Genomic DNA, 24,071 nt, shown 5'->3' on the forward strand with positions numbered 1-24,071 from the left:
TCTCTACACTATGAGCTCGATGTCATAAAGCACAAAGTCAGATATGATATAATAGAGATCCCAGAAACTTAGTGGGATGAATCCCACCGATGGAATATTTGGCTTGATTGTTACACCTTGTTTTAGTGGAATAGGCAACCCACAAAAGAAGAAGTGGTGTAGCATAGCCAGTTTGGTCTAGTGGTGAAGGCACCAGGCTAGAAAGCAGGAGGCTGTGAGTTCTAGTCCCAACTGAGGCATGAAAGCCGGCCGGGTGACTTTGGGCCAGTCACTCTCTCTCAGCCCAACTCACCTCACAGGGTTGTTGTGGGGGAAATAGGAGGAGGAAGGAGTCTTAGGTATGTTCTCCGTCTTGACTTATTTATAAAAATGATAAAGGCAGGATAAAAAAATCTAAATCTAAATCTAAATAGCACTGTATTTCAGGGATGCACTTAACTCTACAGAGGCCACTGGATTGATGGTAAAATAAGTGTGGAAAGCATCTGGGTTAAATTAAAAGGGAAAGATGGAAGGGATATCTTGCTAGGAGACTTCTGTAGACACCGAACCAATCCAAACAGGTCCAGATTTTTTAAAGTGTATAACTGAAGCTTCAAAAGGCCATGATATGAGATACCAACTTTGTGTGTGTGTGTGCCTTCATGTCAGTGCTGACTCCTGGAGACTGCCTGGACAAGTCCCTGCAGTTTTCTTGGCAAGGTTTTTCAGAAGTGGTTTGCCCTGGCTTGCTTCCCAGGGCTGAGAGGGAGTGACTAATCCAAGATCACTCAGCTGGCTTTGTGCCTCAGGCGGAACTAGAACTCCCGGTCTCCCAGTTTCTAGCCTGGTGCCTTCACCACTGCACCAAACTGATCCTACCCAAACATCTATTGGAAGATTAATTCTGCCAAATTCTGTTTTCAGTAACATAGATTGGGAACAATCAGCAGAAGGGATGCGGATCAATCAAGATGTGGTAAAGGATATTCCAGCCTGAAAAATGCATCCTAGAATAATGAAGAAAGTGACTGAAAAGCTGGTAAGGCCTGTTTGAGGAATCCTGGAGACCCAGGGAAATGTCAGAGGACTGAAGAATAGCAAATGTGGTCCTCTTCATACCTCCCTAAGTCAATGGAGTATAAGAAGGGGGAGGAGGCCCTGCACAATCAGACTTGCAAGATTCTATTATTATAGCCAGTCTCAATAAATATAGTTTTAGCCTTCCTGTGAAATTGATTTCCTGATCTGGTTTACCTAGTGGGGCTGATACCAGGCCATTTGTAAGCATCTGGAAGACAATGTTGTGATTGATAAGAAACATCATGACTTTTTTTAACAAAGTCATGATGATTCTTAGCAATCACAACATTGTCATGAGGAACAAAGTGCATTCAAGGTCATGAGAAACAAATGTCAGGTGCTTCTTTAACAAAATAACTAACTTAATTTTAGTGAACAAGGAGAATGAATCTAACTTAATATCAGCAAAACCTTTTATAGGATTCTACATGACATTCTCCTTTAACAAAAAGTGTGGTAAAATGGGTCCATAACCAGCTGGCTAACTGCACGCCGAGCATCAGCATTTATAGCTCTATGTCATGGTGGAACCTATTCTCATTGGTCATCCCTTCAAGTCCATGGAAACAAGGATCAGAAATAATGGGTAAAATTGCTCCTACCTAGGTTTTTCTTAAATATAAGTAAGATATGTACAACAATGGAACATTCTATGAAGGATCATGGGTTTCCTATCTAGAGGTTTTTAAGAAGAGTCTGGACAACTCTCTTAAGGATGATTTAATGTGTCTTCCTGCACATTCCAGAGGGTTGAACTAGATTATCTTTGTGGTCCCTTCACCTTTTGGGGGAAGAATGAGATATAAATAAAACGAATGCTAAATTAATCTTAGGAGGCACAGACTGAATTGTTCTGAAAGAGAATTAAAATCTATATGAACTTTTATAAGCTAGAGAACACTTTTCTAGAAGGGATACTTTCAATAATAGAAAGTGGGGAAGACTTAGTCCTTTTCTCCTTCCATACTTATTTTTGTCACCTATGGAATTATTCACTGAATTGCTGAAAAGAAAAACGAGCTATTAGAAAAGCAAGTGAAAAAATGGAATCTGTGGAAACAGAAAGTGCTGAATGGAAATTTCTTTTTATCTAGGCCATTATGATTCTGCAGTTGCTGAAGACTCAGATTTGCATGTCAGCAAATGTTTTTTCTTTCTCTAAACATTTTTCTCAGATAACATTTCATTATAAGAACAAACCAAAACTTTTGCCACATTATCAGGTTTTATCCATAATAATAATAATAAAAAAAGCCCAGCATGAAAATATTGTTTCATATTGTGGAACAAAGTTGTGAAACAATTTGGGAAAGTACTTACTGCCATGTCCAAGGCAAGGCAAGGCGAGGCAAGAAACCCCAACCTTCCCAATAGAAAGAAATAGTCTGGGATGCTCCACAATGCAGTTTTCCGGAAACCCTACCTTGCTCATAGTCACCCATGCCTTAGCCACCTCCCATTTGGATTACTGCAATGTGCTCTACATGGGGCTGTCCTTGAAGACCATCTGGAAGCTGCAGCTGATCCAGAATGCATCAGCAGGCGCAGTTTTGGGTACCCCGTGGTTCATCCGAGTAACACCACTACTGTGTGAACTGCGCTGGCTTCCAGTTGCTTTTCAGGTGCAATTCAAGGTTCTGGTTATCACCTTTAAAGCCCTACCATGGCACAGGGCCAGATTACTTGTGGGACTGCCTCTTCCTGAGGGTATCTGCCCATCCTACTAGGTTAGATAGAATGAGTGTGCGCCAGGTCCCCTCCCTTAGATGTTGCCACCTGATGGGAGCTTGGAGGCGTGCCTCCTTGGTGGCTTCCCCAGTCCTTTAAAACAGCCTCCCACCTGAGGTCAGAGTGGCCCCTACCCGTTTAGTCTTCTGGAGGGCTGTGAAGACCTGGCTATGATGGGGGTTGAGCTGTGAGGATGTTTGGTCTGGTGCTGGGGGGAAGGGTATCTTTGTTTTTAACTGTGTTTTATGGAGTGTTGTGAGCCACCTAGAGTCATTGTATGAGATAGGTGGCCATATAAGTCCTATAAACAAACAAACAAACTTCCATTTGTAAAGAAGACTATCAATAGTTGCATAACATACAGAAATGGAAAGCAAGTCATATTTTATTATTTCAGTTGTTATGGCTATCTCGGCTTGGATGTATAGAATTCCAGGCAAAATATAGTATGAGGTTTTCCTCCTCCACAAATCCCATTTCCCTTCTGCTCCCTAGCCAATCCCAGGATTCCTTTTATAGTCCGTTTCAGAGAACTACACATGGAAGTGGAATGAAAAGGAAAGAACTAAATGTTAAAAAGCTTTCTTGCAGACAGGGAATTGCCTGTCATGTACAGAAGATTCTCTGGAATCCTAAAAATATAATAAACCATGTGCAAAGTGGCTTTAGTATTTTTTTCCCTAAAGAAAGCATTCTGCTGCGGACTCTGCAATGGGATTCCGATAAACTGATTTAATAATCTCATTAGTGTTCATTTGCGCATCCAGAAAGAGTCCACAATAAGCTTTGGGGCCAAAGCAAAATTTTAAACCAATTATCTTTTTTATTTAATGAAAACTTCTACAATAGTTGTTTGTTTATTCAGTAAGCCTGAGCAGAAAAGAATATATTGCATGATAACAGAAGATGCACTTGTTATACCAATCGTCTAGAAAATGGATTTTTAGAGAGCTGAAACTTCAGTTATTTTTTTTAAAAAAGTCTCCACACTCCACAAATTTAAGCAGAATTCTCCACACTCCACATTCTCCAATTATCTTTTTTATTTAATGAAAACTTCTACAATAGTTGTTTGTTTATTCAGTAAGCCTGAGCAGAAAGGAATATATTGCATGATAACAGAAGATGCACTTGTTATACCAATCGTCTAGAAAATGGATTTTTAGAGAGCTGAAACTTCAGTTATTTTTTTTAAAAAAGTCTCCACACTCCACAAATTTAAGCAGAATTCTCCACACTCAAAAGTTCCTTCTACCATATCAATATCCAACCAGATTATACCATTGCTTAATGCAAGGACAAAGAAGAAGGAACTAGGTGACTAATACAATAGGCAACTTTGCAAGAGTATAAACCCAGAGGAATTTCTATCTCAGGTCATCACAAAACTCTCTTTCAAAACATATGATTAGTTGGGTTGTGAAATCCAAAACCACTGATTCAGTCTCCATGTTACTTTTCTAGGTGTGGTAGCTTGTTGGTAAAGAACGACAATTCTTTTGATCATCTTCCTTGCTTCAAATATGTTTGTAGTCCACTTGGAAAACTTCAGTGATGAAAAGGCAGGAAATCAAGATATACACCTTATTTAATAAATAAGCCTTTGACAGCCCCCCCCCCTCCCCATCTCAAGGCATTAGATAGGCAGGAGGATCTAAGCAAAGTGTGGAAGGATGAACTGCTCTGAAAAAAAAAAAATGTGACCATTGGGGGTCAATTTTTTTCTCTGTAGTATTCTGCCCAGCTCAGACAGGTAGACACTTGCAGGGAAAGAGGAGGTGGGGTGAGGAGTGTTAAACTCCTTAGAATCACCTGCAAGTGGCATGTAGGTTACAAAAGAAAGAGGCCACAGTAAGTAGACAAGGGGGGGGGGGTCTTCTAGGTTTAGCAGGAGATGCTGCTGGAGTGAGAGGTGACTGGTCCACTTCAGCAGGCTTTCAGAGGTTTGTGTTTTAAGTAAGCCATGCTCTCCTGCTTTCAAGAAGGCATGGTTCTTGCAAACCCTGGCATCTCCCCAGCTTGTGTGTGTGTGTGAGGCGTGAAGAAAAATAATTATGGTGGAAGAAATTGCCTGGAGACTGGATGGGAGGGGGCAGGCTTGTATCAGCCTGAAGTGCTGAATAGATGCCAGGCTGATCCTGCCTCTATTGTCCCTTGATGCACCCTTGACAACATAGGCAGTGAGGATTAACACAGTTGACACACATTGGTTGCCACTGACTTAAAGGGGAATTATCTGACACCAGTGCAGCTGAGGAGGTCTCTGCTATCTCAAGCAAGGTGCTGGCAGAATCAGGCTACAGTGACAGGATCTCAGTCCAAGTTGACCATTAAGTCCCAGGAGGGCCTGATTATCAGGAGGCAGATTATACCTCCCAAGCTCCATCGTGTATGGCAGGGTTCCTCAACCTCAGCAACTTTAAGGTGGGTGGACTTCAACTCCCAGAATTCCCCGGCCAGCCATGGGGAATTCTGGGAATTGAAGTCCACCCACCTTAAAGTGGCTGAGGTTGAGGAACTCTGGCATATGGGAAAGTGGATCGTCCTTTGCTTTCCATTACTCTTTACAAGCCTCCAAGAATCCAAGCCTCCCGTCCCCCTCCCAAGTGGGCAGAACCAGCGCTTTGTTTTAGTGGACGTGAGAGATTTAAGGAGTGAAATTAATACCGTATGCTGGGAGCAAATGCTAAATATAAGTTCAGTGATATTTAGCAATGCTAAAAAGTAAATTCAGCAAACCAAAACTGTATTGTCAATGGGATGAGCTCCTAACCCTTAAATTCCTTTTTAGGTTTTGTGCAAAATAAACCTTTTTTTAAAAACTAGAGTCATTAAAATTTCCCCCCTTCTCCTTCCCCATTTTTTATCAAGTACCAATTCAAATTCATTATTTTGGCTGATTGCTTAATTTTAACCTACAGAAGATGTAAAGCTTATATGATGATATTTAATTTATTAAATAGATTTTAATGTCTGAATTATCTGTGTGTTTAATACTATGCCCTTGTCTCTATTAGGCCACCAATATCTTAGGTTTCTTTTGGATGAATTAACAATTTTGCTTTTACAATAGGAAATAAAACAGCGTTTTTTCTACTTTATTAATGTGGCTGACCACTAGTACCACAGAAAATACTTATTTCTACCCAATAAACTTTCCTAAGATTACAAATTATATGGGCAGTATACACTATCGCTGAAAATATAATTAAATGGTAACTGTTGTTATACATTTCAAAGGCAACAACACGTTCATTATTTATTTCATAATTTCCTATTTTCTGTATTTATCCAGGACTGTTCTGAATTTACTGAAGCATTAACCAGATAAATCCCTGTCTCAGGGATGGGCTAGAGAGCCTGATGGGTATATTTAAAAATCTTCATGAGCAGAGGGAACTACATATAGCATGTTAATTAATTCCTGATTTAAAACTTTATGGACAGGTACAGCCTACTAAGAATTCTTTTCCTTAGCCAGATGAAAGTGTTTTCCTAAGAGCTGTAAGAAATTTGAGTAGGGATACTATTATTAGATACCTTTAATGTAGACATTAAGTTCTGAGTGAAAGGGTACAATAATGTGACTCTCTCCCTTTTTATGGACTTCGGATATCTTGATGAAATTATTATTTTAGTTTTATCTGAATTGTTAAGCTTAATGGAAGAGTATGAGGAATATTGAGCTTGTATGGAATTTAATTTCAGAACCATGATAGGCTGTATGTGCCACTGATTCATGGTGACTCACTGGACTCTGTACCCATGTGTTTACAAAGCAGTCCTATTTAGCAATTAAAAGTTATTAGACTCTAAGGAAGTACACTAAAATCATTGTTGTTTCTTTGGGTCACCCTGCTTTCATTGCCAGTGCGTGCTTTTATTTGACTGTTCAGAACCATTCCTGCCATTTCATTTCTGCCAGATGAGGAATATTATCCTTGCGCAAAAGTAATTGCTATACTGTATGTTTACTTATTTTCAACATCATTAATGTCTGATATTTATTTTCTCTGATGGCTCAATTCCCAATCCCATTGAAATTTATAGTATTCATATAAACCTAAATTTGGGGTACAGGTAAAGAAAACAATAAATTCCAGGTATCTTTCACCATTATTGTTAGGAATGAGCCTGTTACAACAGGGACCAGCATTAATGAAGTTCAGTATTTTAATCTATAATTTAACACTTTTCAAAATGGGAAAGGGTTTTTTGAGTGGCAAGAGAAAAATGAAAGATGGATAATCTATTGGTAGTACTGTATTAATAAAAGTTAGCCTAAATCAAGAAAGTATTATGGAAGTTATGTATCTGTTAAGAAGTATTATAATTAGTTCTTGTCCAACCTATCCTGAATGAAATCATTATGAGAGGGTTGCACAAATTCATGTATCAATCTTGGTGTTGTAGGATCACAAGACCTGATAACTTGCTTTGCTAACTTCTGTTTCAGAGATAATCCATCAGGTTCTTGAGAAAGTAGCCCAGGTTGCAGCTTTTTGACTAACACAAAGCTTGTTTTTTCTCCAAAGAAACTGGAGTCTCAGGATCCATGCAGAACATCTTTGGAGATGGTGAGAAGGGGCGTTGAGTCTATTCCTCATTGCTTTATTTTCCCATTCGAAAGCTTCCTGGCCACCTTTACCACAAGTCTGTAGCTAGGGTGAGAATACAGATGGCAATTCTGTTCTTAAAGACAGCGTGAATTGTTTTGATTTGTCACTTAAATCAACCATTTAAAATACATAAGGTACCGACCAAAACTGGAGATGAAACACTAACTGGTAGTGTATTTCGTATCATGTTAGTTAAACCATTTATTTCAATGTTTGTTTAAAAAAACTTGAGCCCATTTTAACTGCCAACATGTGCAAACACAGCTGAACCTTTCCCTGGATTCATAAAAATAACTGAGATGGAAGACATCAGCACAATAGTTCTTCCTTGTCTTCAGTCTTCTAAACATTTTTCTTTAGCAACTACTTAAACTACACCCAGATTTTATTTATTTTTAGCCAGCAGATTCAGCATTTATGTTTCTGATACTACTGGGCATTATTTCTAAATCAACACCTGGAAAATGACTCAACAAATAAAATAATATTATGCAACACAAATGTCACCAGGTAAAAGATATTTTGTTTCTTTAATTGTTTCTACGAACTTATGTGGTACATGGCAATTACTTTGCAAATCTCTAACAATTATTTGATTAGGTGATATTGGGTAGTGCTTTTCCTTTAAGACATTTTGTTGTAACTTACTGAACTTTAAATTTCACTATCTAGACCACAAAGACCAACAAGATCCTATTAGTAAGTGCTCCCACCTAACAAATCACTTTGTTAGGTGGGAGCACTTACTTAGGTGGCTTTGGAAATTGAAGCTGCGTCCTTTCCTCAGTAGAAATATCTTAGCTATAATGTAGCATGTTTTAGTAACTTCCAGTTTAGATAGATATGGGGTTTCCACTGACGATAATGATTCTGAAACTTCAACAAATGCAGAAGCTAGCTATTTAGATTCTTAGTACTGTGTATCAGTTCCAGTTGTCTGGAAGTTTCAAGTTCTTTAAAAGTACAAAGGTTAATTAGGAGGAATCCAGACTGTAATTTCACTCAGTAAACTGGAACTCTTTCTGGACAGTAGATGGTCTAGAACAGGGCAGAAATAGATATAAGGGAGAGTTTCTGTTGAAAAAGTAAGTATTTATACCTAATGTTTTCTGATTCTCATGATACCTAAATGAAACTTAGGGCTATGAGGTAACACAATCACTTTATCACAGTGTACTGTCTACCTATCCATGATCAATTGTTCCATAGTTTACTCAGTTAACCCAAATTTCTGGGTTCTCGCACCACATTTAGCTAATATATGGTTGGCTAGTAATTAAAAATATGGAACTGAGAAGGGCCTTATCTGAGGGAATTAACACACAAGTAAATTGGTATGGGAGGAAAGGTTTCTTCAAGTATTTAGGTATAGAAACTGATGGACCATAAGTAAGCATAAGCACCATGAATTAGAGTTCAAAAACAGATAGGCAGTCTGCGTAGCTATTTCAAAATTGCTGTAACATAGCTGCATCTATACACAGTACTAAGAATCTAAATAGCTAGCTTCTGCATTTGTTGAAGTTTCAGAATCATCATCATCAGTGGAAACCCCATATCTATCTAAACTGGAAGTTACTAAAACATGCTACATTATAGCTAAGATATTTCTACTGAGGAAAGGACGCAGCTTCAATTTCCAAAGCCACCTAAGTCTTTAGTGACAATGTTAGATCAAGAGGCACACTGAAGGTGCATTCATATAATAAACCATGACCACATATAATAGCTAAGCCAAAATCAAATGTATCATCTTAACAAGTTTGAAACAGGCCACTACACTGCACCATAATGTGATTATTTATTTTGGTATAGACTGTTGTATGAATATACCCCCTTGTGATTTGGCAATCATAGTTTATGAAGTCAATCCAGAACAGCTTTTATATCACATTCCTGAAAACAGGACTTACCAGGGCACTATGCTTCCACCTTATTAGGAATCAACTTCAGTCCACTAGTCCTCATCACTAAGCCCCAACATTTGTTCAACCTCTCCATAGCCAGATGTAATAGAACTGAGAAATGGAAACAGAGGGAGGTGTCAGAAGGTTCTTTAATAGAGGAGTCTCCGGGGGACAAGTTCCAATCTTCTGTTTCAGCTTTCCAGAGGAAGTGTTTAGCCATAAAAAGTCCTGAACTTATGCAGTAGTCTAGATTTTTCTATGACTGAGGGACCATTCCTGTATCAGAGGATAAGAAGGCAGCAGCAACCAGCTTCAGGAAGCACAGACGACTGAGTGATCAGACCTCATAATAAAATACTCACTTGTAAAATAGATCTCTTTGTGAGTAAAGAATTATTCAGAATGAGGGCTCCATTCACATGGAAGCTTAGAGATGAACCCTGGCTTTCAGTCCTGATTTTCCAGTAACTGTTGCTGCATGGAACAATGCTGGCAATTGAATTTGGGCTGTATCCTTAACTAGGATAGTCTTCATCTTGGACCTTTTGTCTTTGGGACACCGTCTTTGGGTTCTGACTTGTTTGGTTTGCCTTCTGTATTGTTCAGACTCTAATGTTTTATTACTGGGCTGTTTCCTCCTGATCTTATTTAGGGTGGATTGTGATTGTTCTGCTTTGTTGCCTTACCACTCCTGCAACAGAACAGACATCTCGCACAACCTGGGTGACCTCATACAGATGTAAATTAGCATACAGATAGTAAAGGTGAATGAATAAAACATGAAATCTTTCAGAACTCTACAAGTTACAAGCCATAGAATTGAAGAGAAATTCTTAGTGCAACTTTCTGAAACTTAGCCTGTAGAAATATGGGTGGACCTACCAGCTCCTGTTCCATTCAGTCAAAAGTACAACTTGTAGAACACATTATCCAGATTTTAAGACTATCACGTGCTTGTCATAGCCACTATGAAAACCTAATAGTAGCTCCTAGTGTGGTTCCAATCTGAATACTGAAATCCCAGAAGACAGATGTCCTGAGATTCCACAATATAATACTAGAGACCGTCTCTTCCAATTCAAACAGGACAGAAGGATGTACAGCAGCAGAATTCATGAATAACAATTTTATCCAAGACCAAAAATCAAGTGAATTGGTCTTCTAATGAGAAAATGTCTCAACAGCTGTTATATATAAGGAAACCATTACTTCCAAATATTAGAATTTTAGTTTTCTCCCTCAAAAAAGATTTACAAATAATAGACAATTTCAACAGAGATTGCAAAATAATAAGTGTATCTTTTTTAACCTTATACAAAGACAAGATAGGAGGTTGATTAGAGGAATAATAATTACCTTGGAAAGCTCTACAAGGCCGGAACACAGTGTTCACAGCTCAAAAAACAGCTTGTGTTCTTCATTGTGTAGAGAGAGAGAAAAAACATAACAGAGCATTCTGATTTTTATTATCCTTACAAACAAGTCCTAGTAGTAAAGAGTGTGGAGCCTTTATAACAAAACATTGTTGCGACTGTTGGCCCACTATTCTTTCACTTCACACTGATGTTACCCAGAATGGTCAGCTGCTGAAGAATTCTCCTGAGAGAAGATAAACCTTACTGAGAGTCTGATATGTTTGTCACCTTTTCTCTGCTGCACACAGATTTGTACACTCAAGAAAAAAAGCAAATGTGTAGATAGATTTTTGTACATATAGATATAAAAAAAGGGAAAAGAAGAAGAGGAAGAGAGAGAGAGATGAACTGGCAGAGTGCCTTGCTCGGGGATCTGATATGAAGCAGCAGATTTGCTGGCTTGTAAGAATGCTTGTTTGTCTCCATGAATGCTCCGCTTGTATATCTTAAATACAACAAACACTCTGTTCAGTTTAGTGCCATTATATGAAAGCAACCATCAGAAAACATATTTTGTGAACATAATAGTTAAATGAAAGAAAACATTCAAGCATTATTTACTTTCACATGATAATTTCTTCTGGGGTTGTTTTCCAATTACAAATACCTGGAAGGGTGCCGATTTGTGAGCGTGTGGGTGGCTGAGAGGTACAATGGTATGTTTGCTGGGAGGGAAACTGCTCCCAACCATTCAACTGGAAGCCAAAATCTCTGTGCATAGCAGGTAAGTTAAATCACATTTAATAAGCACTCACAGCTCTATTGTGGAGATAACTTTTAGCTGATGAAAAGAACAACATCAACAGAACTCTTAGTCTGCTATTTGTGTATCATATTGGACATTTGTAGATATCTGGTAAACTTTACTTTTTCACAGATTTAGAGTCCCCCCCCCCCCACAAATAGGTGACATTTATCAACATGGAAATAAAATTGAACGTGTGTCACAGTGAATATACAGCTGGACTTTTCCTTTGTCAGTAAAACTCTGAGTTGGTAGCTGTGTCTCAACCTCATTCCTTCATGAGTTTGTTTATGACATAGGAAAATCACAATATATATCTTGCCCCAGATTCTCTAGCTAAAATGCAGATGATAAAAGTACTAATATGCTAGAAAAAAAATCCTGCATCTTGACAATTACTGTATGTTGACCTTGCTAGACTTCAAACCTGTACATTTTAGCTATGTATAAATTAATTCAATATAATTTTCTTGAGTAGAGACATCCAGTGACAGAATTAACCATGGATTGCAGCAAACTGATGAATAAATTATAACTACCTTACTGGACAAGATCAAAAGTCTAGCTCAACTTTCCTTCTTCTGATCCAAATACTTTTGCTTGCTCTCTCAGTGGCTTTTGAGTGGTCTGAGACTTTCAATTAAGTAAAAATTGACTCATCCTTATGTCCCCCTAACTATGGTGTGAACATGCTCTGGTAACTTTTTTTTTTTAATGTCATGTCCTCACAATGTTTCTTTTGTTTCATCCCCAGAAAACAGTTGAGACAGCTTGACGTCATCTGAAGATGCTCTTATTTTACAATAGTGTTTTCCCTCTTCTCCCAACAGAAATTTGGCTGTGGATAGAGCTAGCATGCTTCCTTGATTATGTGCTTTGCTGATGGATACAGGGTGGAATCTGCCCAGCTACTATTGCACACTTAAGCTGCTATGGCCATGCCTCCCATCTCGGGTCCTGGGAACTGCCTTGCCCTACAGGAGAGACTGGACACCCGCCATCACCAGAGGCGTATGCCCACGTAATGCCTGACCAGTGTTTTCTGAAGTGCTTGTCAGGTCTCGTTCAGGCCTCCTGTAAGTAGCAATTTGGTACTGTTTGGAAACAACACTATCCCATGCTAAGCAGAAGATTCATTTAAACTGGGAAAGAGAGCTTGGTTCTGCCATCTGTGTAGTGCTAGTTTTGTCATCAGAGGGTGCTGATCACAAAACAAGGGGTTTTACACAGCTGGAGGTAGGGTGTTTGTTTTACTGTTTTTATTACTGCAGGGGGGAAGATTTTGCTTACTCCATTCCAGCTTCACAGCCATCCTTGAGCTATTACGCCAGTCACAAGCACAGAAACCGGACTCCTTACTGGGACTTGTTTGCAGCCCTGGAAGGATGGAACTCATTCTTATTGACCACTCTTTCCCGCCTCGTTCACCACCCGTCCTCTGCACCTGGGTCCTAGTCAAAGATAGCAGGAGTGAATGCAGAAACTGTGGGGGAATTAGTCATTGTCACATTCAGCAAAACCTGGAAAGTGCAGTGAGGCTTTATGCTGGCAGGGAATGTGCAGAATACATGTTTGCTCTTCAGTGGGTAATTGGGAAATGCATGAAAGTGTGAAAGGAATACACATTCCTTTTACATTTATTTATTTATATATTTATTTATCTATCATATTTGTATAGCCACCCATCTCACAGAGTGTTACTTTACATATGGTAAAGTGAATTGTCCTGACTTATGGAAAGTGTTCTGTGAAGCTGAAAGTTGGTTGCTGAATGCAGTAACAGCTGTCTGTAATGGAAAGAAAGCACGGGTGACCAGAGGGTTGGTTAAGGCCAACTGATGCCCTAAGAACAACCCAACAGTGGTGCCCCTCAGCCTTCCCATTGCTTAACTGACAAGACATTAAGACTCAATAACTGCTGAAGGTGAAGTAAGAGATTAAAAATTCACTTTTCTTCCAGGCCATCACCCAGGTCAGACCCCACAACTATATTAAATATGTGTGTGTGTGTGTGTGTGTATTAACATTAAATAGCAGTAAGCAATATAAGCAAATTATTTACTTATAACTTAGGGCAACAGAAAAAATGCAAATCTATAACACTTTTTAATGCATTCTTAAAATAAATTCGTTATTATTTTTTAACAATGCAGATTAAAGTTGGACACAGCAGATAAGCATAGTTACAAAAAAACTGATTAAAGTCGAGTGTGGCATTGAAAGAATTAAGAGCATGATAGCTAGGGGGGAAAACTGTGGTGCCCCCCTTCCCTTGGTGCCATACGCAGGTGTTTATTTTGCTTGATACGTAGTTAATCCAGGGCTGGATGACAATAAATGGAAAGCTTAGCGAATGGTTCTACGGTGACCTGAAAATAAGGCACGAATGTATTATGTTCTCTTGGTTGCTTAATGTATTCATGTATAAATGTATAAAAATGCTTGTGGTGATGTTGGTTAGGGATGTGAATATGCATGCACTTTTATAAGTAGGTGATGCCATGTTGTGGCTGAGAACCCAAATCATTTGCAGTAAATGTTAGATTGTAATGATGCAACAAGGAGTTTACATCTGAAAGTTAATGTATCAAAGGCCAAAACAGCTGTGTCTGACAGGGAAAATGGAGCAAGCAATTGCAAGTTATTCATAAATGGTAAAACAGTAGAGCCAATAGGTATATATGTAGAACTTAGTAGAATGATTGCTAAAGATTGGAAAATGAAGGCATTTTAAAACATGCAACCGCTGGTAGAAAATAGTGGATGGTTTGTGGTCTGCATGTGCTAGAATTCCTCATACTAGAAGCATTTGTAGTTTGCTTTTGTAATAAAGATCTTTCCAGCTATTTCCTGCAAAATTAAAACACCCTTTGCAGAAGTCAAAATGTAATTGTCCAGCAAATAAATGCCATCAACCTTTTCTGTCAGAAGGTAAGATTTATCAATGACATCCTTCCCTTAATGAAAGCAGTTTCTGTAGAGAGGAGAAATCCATCTATTTCCTAGCATAAATACTCATCATGTGGTCTCACGTGATGCAGTGAGTTTCCCATAGAGGAGAAGAGGAAGAAAAAAACAAAAAAAAACAGTGCTTCCCCAAACCTTGACATTTTCCCCCAAACCTTGAGAACAGATAACCCTCTCCATTTCCAGTGATGTTCACTTTTAAAATGGATCAAGCTCTGTTGTACCCCTGGGCTCTGATATCAAGCTTTATAGAGGAATGGGCAAACTTTTAAAAAGGGACGCACCTTTTTAAAATATATTTTTTCAGCAGTTGAGGACTGCAGGTAGTATGCCAGTAACAATCTCTGGTGGTGACAAGGTTGGGATTTCTGACCCCCCCCCCCCCATTTTGGAGAGTCTTGAAGGGAGTTCAACATGAATTTAAGCCCACGTGGTTTATTGTACCTATTCTTCTTGATTTTTTAAAGAAAACCAATGATTATTCAACAATTGACCATTGAATTTCAGCAACAATATTGGTGGTGGGGAGTGGGAGGAAGAGCTCTAGGACTACAAAAAAATGGACTTTGTGTGGTATACATGGACAAACGTAAGTCCTTCTCAGTTATGTCTTGCTGCATCGGGTGTAATTCAAAATGGTGTTATAATAAAGGAACAACCTCAAGTATATATTGGTGGAAATGTTCATAGCACTTCCTTCCATGCTGTCACGTGCTTTCTATGAATGACTTTCACACTCTGTCCCTAAATGAAGAGACCTGCCCTCTGTAACGTTTAAACAAATCACTTTTGTCTAACAAGGTGTCATTAATGACATAACTTATGACCTTCTCTAATCCTTTTTTGCTTTCCCAGTCTGAACTATGATTATTTGTGGCAGGATTTCTAGTTGCAGTGTAGAATCCTGGTTTCTGAAGACACCTAAGGGTACAGAAAGATTGCTTACTTCCCATTTATAGGGTATGAAGCAAGCCAGGGACTTTCCTGAAAGCCAGAGGGGGGGAAGGAGGCTTGGAGTGACTTGCCATGTATTAACTCTTGCATCATTTAATACAACAGTTTTAGTGCTATGGGCTGTTTTAAAAGAAACAATAGAAAAGGAACTCCAGAAATAATACTCAGTCAATACTTGCTCAAGTACCATAACATTGGTATGGTTTGGATGGCTTCTTCTCAAGAGAGCATAAATTGCTTCCCACTCAATTTAAACTGCTATCCTCAGATAAAAAGCCAAAAAATGTTATAGTTAGCTTTAAGTTCCATGTTGAGGATGCATAGGGAAAAGTCAACATTTCTTGAAGAAGACTTGTATCTACATTTGTTTGAAATGCTTCTTAGCTTTGAATAAATTTTATTTAAAAAAAAACCATACATAGCTTTGTATTAGAAGTAATTTTCAGTCATAAGGAACTAAGGTACGCATAACATAATTTACAAAGAAGATGTGTAACCATTTACTTTATAGCACATATTTATTTTTTAAAAATATAAATCACCCTTTACCCACAAAAACCCCAAGACAAATTATAACTATATAGTGCAAAATAAAATACATTAAAAAACCCTTTTTTAAAAAAGTTGGGTACTGAAAAGAAAGTCGTCTATGGATCAACAAACCATCAGCATTGCAGTTGATAAATCACATTTTTTTGGCTTTGATTATAAGACCTATAGGTGGATTGAGTTAACTTCCTCCATTTCTTTTTCAAGTCCATCTCCAGGCATGATGAAGTAAGAATACTAATCATAGTATTAAGAATACTAATCATAGGTCATTTCATCTAAGAAGGACGCTCTAGTAAAATCCAAGGCTAGTGTTTTGATCCCAGGTGGCTGAGATGGTGATGGTGGTGGTGGTGGAATGACAGCAGGAGAAATGAGGGCAGCAAGTTTTAGTCCCTACATCCTGAAGCAAACCAGTTCAATTAAACCCTGTCCCTGCCTCCAATCCAGTTTCTTGGTTGGAATCATCACAATTTGCAATGATATCAGAGCAAATTAGAAAGATCAGAATGAAGTAAACTGAAGAGATGGTGGAACAAAGGAATAGCCAGTATAGTATATAGCTATGCTACCCACGAGACCCAAAAGGCACACACCGTGCCTTGTAGATCTTGGGTGAATAGCTGTAGAAATCAAAGGCTTTCTCCTAGGCATTTATTTCCAAATCATGCAGATTGCTCAAGACAAAGAGCTGTCCTGATAAACATCACTTTTATTTTGAAAGCCTGCTTATTGCTCCATACCTGGAGATTGTTGGTTCAGAACTAAGTTTTATTTTCAAAATCTTATTGTTGCTTTATGGCCAAACAGATATTCAAGCTAAAATATAGTCAAACTACATTCAGTTCCTCATATTCCTCAAGAGTTGTCTATTAGATTATTCTGTTTTATTAGTTTTTTAATCAATTATTTAATCATATATAAATAATTATGAATGCTTGTCTACAGGTGAGGTAAAGCAATAAATACATAATAATAGACGGTGGGGAATTTATTAAAGCCACTCAGAGAAGGAAAGATATATGTCATTCATAGTTTCAGTGTAACACCGTGTGTATTTAGAGATGCATTGCTTAATCTTTGAAACTAGAGCAGATGACTGCTTGCATAGTGACACATATTGTCGCTGATTCTGAAACATGATTCAGGAAATAGAAAGCTTTATATTTCTATTATTTATTACTATTACCAGAAATAGATTAAAATGCAGCAATAATGTATTATCAAAATGAATACAGCACTACTTAAAAAAAAAATCAAAATACGATAAAGTTAAACTCTTATTACTTGATAAAGCCTGCCAAGTTTCACAAGAAATCAGTGTAAAAGTTTTCATATTATTTTCCTTTACAAACTGGTTTATTAAAGTGCCTGTAACTTTATTTCTTTTACCATAACAGAACTATATATAGAGGAAAGCTAAATTGTTAGGAAGCTTGCCATTGTTTACAGAAAGTAAAGTGGGTGTTTTCAACCAATGCTCTATTAAAATACTGTATTTATCGGCGTATAACGTGCACTTTTCCCCTAAAATTTGGAGCTGAAATCCTAGCTGTGTGTTATACACCGATCCTCAAGCAGCAGGGCTGGGAGAGTGGAGCCTTCATTTGAGCCAGGGCTGAAACTGGGGCTACAACCATGCGCTTCCCACCTCCTCCTCCGATTGATGGCACTTAAATCATGCCTCCTCTTTTGCAGTCTTTAGTAACATCACCCGCATGGTCCAGCACTCTGACTCATTACTACACGCCAGACCGTGTGGGTGATGTCACTAAAGTACCGCGAGCTTCCCTCCTCTCTTTGCAGCATTCCGGCGTGTAGTAATGAGTCAGAGCAAAGCACTGGTGCTTTGCTCTGACACGCTGAGTGCCGGACCGCATGGGTGATGTGAAACACTACTTGTTTCAGTTTCTTAAAACTACCGACATCCCTAATGGAATCAAGACAAAAGTGTTTAGAATGGGGGTCCCCAACCCCCGGACCAGTACCAGTCCGTGGCCTGTTAGGAACCAGGCCGGAGAGCAGGAGGTGAGCGGCGGGCAAGCGAGTGAATGCCCCATCACTTGCGCTACCGCCTGAGCTCCACAGAGCAGGAGAGCAGAGCAGGAGAGCTCTGCAGAGCAGGAGGTGAGCGACGGGCAAGTGAGTGAAAACCGCCGCCCCCCCATCGCTCGCGCTACCGCCTGAGCTCTCTTTGTTCAAAGAGGTGCTTTTTCTATCATATTACGTATTTACCTTATAAGTGGTATAAATATTAATAAACAGAAAGTTCAGAGTTCCCTTATTTTGCTTCCAAGTCATTTATTTTAAGTTTAAGGTTTTTTATTCAAACTTCCTTCTTAAAATGAAGGTGCATCTTATATGCCTGTGTGTGTTATACGCCAATACATACAGTATGTTTTTTAAATTACTGTAACATTTCTTGTTTGTTTCAATGTGTTGGACAATTTGCAGTGAGCATGGCTGGTTTTTGCACAATACACCAAACTTTATGTTAGCCATGTTATAGCTTAGCACATTGAGCAACACCAAGTCCATGTAGCTCAGTGTGTCATACAAACCCAGAAAGTTATTCAAACACAGAAGATGCCTCAGTCAAGGAATAATTCCCCTTTTGGGACTTTCCAAATGTTGGAAATGAGAACTGTTACCTTGTGGGGCTCCTTAGAACAATCTTGCTAGCTTTGGTCGCCCCCAGGCTATTTGAACCAGAGGCTATGAGGTAAGCCTGGGAGAATTCTGGGAGTTGGAGTTCACACATCTTAAAGTTGTGAGGTTGAGAAACAGTATGGTAAACCAATGGCCCTTTAAGAGTTCAGACACATAAGGACTTATTGGACTTACATAAAAAATGCTGACCAGACTTTATAAAATCTCAGAGTTTTATGTATGTTGCTGAGGCAAACAGCAGCATACTTTATGGGAAAATGCTCTAGTAGTAGTATCTTTTGCAGTATGGTATCTGGGACGTGGAGGTGGAAGCAACCGAGGAACTAAACAACAACAATCCAAAATCCCCATCTTACCAGTTTTGGACGTGTTTTCTGGTACCTAATATAGCTTGAATCAGCCAGTCCATACTTTTGCTATTATTGTCTTGAATCAGGACAGATATTTATTTCTATCATACAATGCCCCATAAGTCACGCCCAAGAGTCTGTAGATACAGTGACAGGAGATGTATTCATGACTGATTACCAGCTATTTTCAGCTGAAGTCACTGGTAAAACCAAAGATTTGTAATGTAGCTAGATTCCATGAACTCTATTTTCTTATGCTTTTGTATCTATGTACAGGTAGTCCTCGGCTTACGACCATTCACTCAGCGACTGTTCAAAGTTACGATGGTGCTGAACAAGTGGTACTTACAACCTGAGTTCCGGCTGTCACAGCATTCCTGTGGTCTGGGCACGTGGCACCTGACTTGCAATTACGATGTTGCAGTGAGCTGCAGTCACATGATTGTGATTTCCAATGTTCCCTGCTGGCTTCCTACAAGCAAAGTCAAGCCTGGCGACTATGTGGACAAGTCCATGCAGTATTCTTGGCAACATTTTTGGAAGTGGTTTGCCCTTGCCTTCTTCCTAGGGCTGAGAGAGAGTGACCGGCCCAAAGTCATCCAGCTGGCAGGACTAGAACTCAAGATCTGGTTTCTAGTCCAGCACCTTTAACCACTACAACTTATGTTACAGGAACACCTAAAAATTCAAATCAATAGGTAAGAATGTTTAAAACCACTTTACAGGGGCCTAAAAATCAAGGAAAAGCAATATAACATTAAGTTGGTGGCTGGTGCTGGTAAGGCAATGGGAAAAGTGATGAATGTTAAGATCCAAAAGCTTTTGGTTGTATCCCCTTCTTCCTCTCTTGCAAAGAATTGAAAATACCTGAGTCACACATTTTCTAATTACTGTAAACGTAAGATTAGCATCTTACCTTGGTTCAGAAGGGTTACATGCCATCTCTTAGGGCCACCCCAATCCTCCAGTTGCCTCTCATTTTCATTCCTCACTGCTACTGTCCCAGCAGCTGTCATTGCACCCCGGGGGCTGCCCTGCCATTTCCTGGCTTCTCAGCAGCTGTCATTCTATTCCACCCCATTCCCATGTGCTCTTTATGTGCTTTAGGGTGTCTTCAGGATATGGTTAAAAAAAAGTCAAAATGGCAGCCATAATGGTGAGATTTTTTTATGCAATGTACATAAAAATTGAGGGGAGCTGTCAGCCATTCAAGGTAGATCAGACTAGGAAACCAATGTCATGTAAATCAGTACAGTACAGGTAATCCTTGCTTAGTGACTGTTCATTTAAGGATGGTTTGAAGTTACAACAACCTCAGAAAAGATGCTTTACAACCTGTACTCACTCTTACAACCGTTGCAAACCATTGCACCCCCCGCAGTCATGCAATCATGATTTGCGACTTTTTTTATGATGGTCGTTAAGTGAATCACATGGTCATTAAGCAAATCACATGGTCATGAAGTGAATTCCGGCAAAAAACGTCCATTGGGGAAGCTGGATTATGTAATTCACTTAACAGCTATGTGATTTGCTTAATAACTGTTGTAAAAATGGTTGTAAAATCGGGTCTGGTCACATGGTGACTTGCTTAACGACTACCACGCTTAATAGCCAATTTTCCGGTCCCTATTGTGGTTATTAAGGGAGGACTACCTGAACTACTTTTATTGTAAAGCTATAGTGACAGAATCTTGCAAGTCTGAATGTGCTTCATGTGACTGTGGGATGCTGCAACCATTATAATTGCAAACCGGTTGTCAAGTGCCCAGATTGCAATCATGTGACTGTGGGGATGCTGGAACAGCTGGAACTTCGAGGACCAGTCGTACCTACCACTTGTTCAGCGCCATGATATCTTCAAACAGTTATTGAACAAGTGGTCGTTAACTGAGAACTACCTGTAAGGCCAAGTAGGTGCTGGCCTAGGGCACCAAAGCTTAGAGGGCCCCAACACCACTCTTCCTTCAAAATCATTCTAAAAATGCAAATCTTCACATCAGATGAGTCAATGTGGCTTAGGGGCACCATATACCCTTGAGCCAGCACTGATTTGCTTAATGTGGTCTGTGAGATTCATCCCTTCCCCTCTTGTGGGTGCACATGGGTATGCTTGGGTCTGCTCCTCTCCTCAAAGGCCACCAAGCAAGGAAAGAGCTTGTTGGCTGAGCAAGTGCCGCTTTGCTACTCCTAAAGACTGTAGCTGTTCCTCTCGGATTTCCTTAAGCTGACTGGTTATGGCAGAGGGTGAGTCTGTCTTGCTGGCCTGTTGGCCTGCCTGTGCTTTAGATTTAAATGGAGGAAGGCAGGAAAGTGGCCTCCCTGGCTTACAAGAAGGACAAAGAGATGCAAAGAGGAGCAAGGGCTTGGCCTCAGGGAGGGCCAGTCAGAATTAGATGAAGGGCAGAGTTTAGTTTCTCAGAGGATTGAGGGGGAAAGCAGGGAGAATGTTTCACGTGCCATTGATTCTTGTTTTTTGTTTTCATTGTGTAAAAGCCCAACACATTTCAGAAATTCCTTTGTTGCAAGAATGGCTTCCCTATATATCATATGTCACACAACAAGGCAAACTGAGACTTGGAGCACAGGTTTTAAGGGGGAAATAGTTGACATAAAGTGTATAAATATATTGATGCAATCACCCGTCGGGTACAATGGGAGAGAATTTAGAACTCAATATTGTTTTTACTGATTTTTCTCCTTTTTAACATATTAATATTGCTTTTAATTTCTTTTTTTTAATGTTTTTTTCTCTTCCCCCCTTTCCCCTTTTGATATAATTACCCCTTTATATAATTATATAAATAAATTATATAATTTATTTTTGGAACAACGCTCAATAGTGGTGATACCAATATTAAAGTTTAGAGTTTGACAGAGATTTTAGTTATTTCTTAAGAAGATATAAATATTTAATTAGAAAAATGATGAAATAATTAATTTCAAATTTTACCATAATTGTAAATCCTTTGTTTATTTACTGATATTTTATTCTTCATCCACTATGTATTTTTCCACTTTCTTTTTTTCTTTTATGTAGTTACTTTATTCTGCTCTTTAAATGTTTTAACAAATAAATTACTAATTAAAAAAAAATTCCTTGGTCAAGGGCACATCTAAGACATCATGATACTAAAGAAGACTGTGCCAAAGTAATTTCATTTACACAGTGAAATACTTGGCACTTGAGACATATTCCCTTCTTATTCTCATCTCCAAACCTCTTTCCAATTATTATTAATAATTTAGGTTATTAATAATTTGGATGCAGCCAAGTTGTGAAGTTAAAAATGTTTTAATTGAATATTAAACATCTGATCACTCTTGTGAACATGGTCACTCTTATAGATGATCTTCATTGGGACCTAGAGGGAGAGAAGGTGGCCTTCCTAGTCCTGTTAGACCTCTCAGTGGTGTTTGATACTAGGGTATCCTTTGATACTTGATTCTTGGTATTTGATACTATGGAATCCCTTTGGAATGTGTACATGGATTCCAATCTTCAAAATCATGCACATAAAAGCATAATTAAAAGAAGAGGGGAAAGTTTTATACAAAAACACATTCTTGTAAGCCTCTAAGAGAATAGGAGCAACAGGGTCAATAAATACCTTATACCAATCTATACAAAAGCAATATACTTTACCTGAGGCTACCCTTGAAGTGTGTCCAGAAATTGGTTTCAGCAGCCAGTGGTCATGGCACAATCCTTACTTTTTTTTTTTAAAAATTAAGGAGTGGCATATTCCTTATCACTTTTTACTTAGGATCACTTTTTCAATATCTGTTGTTTAAAACCAGTCCTGCCTTCTAACACCTACTCCTAGTTCCAGGTGACTGGATGCTGAGTGGCCCTGGGCTCTAGTTGCTACTGCTAATACCAGGTCGGATTGTAATAAGGTTTTTACCTCATTTATGATCTTATTGAACCTAGCATGTATGACGTATTGGACTTAGCAAGTACAACTGAGACCTGGCTGGACCCTGGGAGGGAGGGGGACTTCCATCCTGAAGATATGCCCTTCTGTGTTCACGGTGGTGCAGCGGCTTAATGACGCTGAAAGATGCTGGCCAGAAATGGTCGACACTTCAGCGGTTCGAGCCCAGCTTCGCGCAGCAGAGGGAGCTCTTGCTTCCTCCCCCAGTTCCTGTCAATCCAACAGTTTGAAAACTTACGTGAGTAGATAAATGGGTACTCTCACGCTGGTGGGAGGAAAAATGCTGGCGGCGCCTTGCAAAAAGGAGTCAGGAGCAGTTGCCGGTAGCGCGGAAGCCGCGCTCACCCGAAAAAGGCACGAACCAACAGAAATCCTGCCTCCTGCGCTCGCCAGCTGGGCTTTGCTCTAGGAAGAGGCACTGGCAAACCACTTCCGAAACACTTTGCCTTGAAAACTGTAAAAGGACTCATCCAAAAGCAGTCACTGCAGAGTCGGTAACGACTGAGTGCAGATTAAAAAAAAAAAAATCAGCCTTGATCCCAGGGTACTGGAGGTGTGGTGGCTCCTGGGGGGGAAGTTTGGATGGTTTTCCAAAGGTATTGTGCTATAAATAACTGGGTGTGTTATTGAAGGTGGACTCTAGGCAACTTGGGATTGCTGCTGCTGTACTGGCTTCCTTGCATGAGCTGTTCACTTCTCTAGTGGATTTAATGGAGGAGTTGTCCTGGGAGGCTTTAATCTGCCTGCCTGTGGCATTGGGTCTGACGTGGCCTGGGAATTCATGGTCACCATGGCTACCATGGACCCGACTCAGATCGTTGGGCCTGATACACAGAGGGGATCGCACATTATATATATATATATATATTAGGGCAGGGCAGTTGTGACATGATCTAAAGGTGGGGGACATTACCACAAATGTTTGTCGTGGACTGATTACTCTCTGATTGTTATTGAGTTTTCCAGGGCTGCTTGCTCCCCCCCTCCCCCCCCCAGCAGGTTGGACCTATTAGATTGGTCCACCTCAGGCAGTTAATGAGTGCAGCTGAGTTTCAGAGGAAGTTTGGGTTTTTCCTGAAGGTCTGATGGCCAGTTTGATTGATGTCTTGGAATGTGTGTGAATGAATGTGCAATGATGGCCTTGATCAGATCGCACCTATGCAGCCT

At 39.4% G+C, this 24,071-nt stretch overlaps 1 long non-coding RNA gene across 1 annotated transcript; it reads left to right on the forward strand.

The window, feature by feature from the left end:
* Nucleotides 1-918: 918 nt before the first annotated feature.
* On the forward strand, nucleotides 919-21,977 carry LOC148217016 (uncharacterized). Its single transcript, XR_015797831.1, has 3 exons — nucleotides 919-1,021; nucleotides 12,307-12,552; nucleotides 19,243-21,977. It is a non-coding gene; the product is annotated as an uncharacterized LOC148217016 (long non-coding RNA).
* Nucleotides 21,978-24,071: the final 2,094 nt, after the last annotated feature.

This window comes from Python bivittatus, unplaced genomic scaffold (genome assembly GCF_059951505.1).
Source record: "Python bivittatus isolate LINGU-HERP-01145 unplaced genomic scaffold, Pbiv_v1 ctg000020_np1212, whole genome shotgun sequence".
In the NCBI taxonomy this organism is placed as follows: Eukaryota; Metazoa; Chordata; class Lepidosauria; order Squamata; family Pythonidae; genus Python; species Python bivittatus.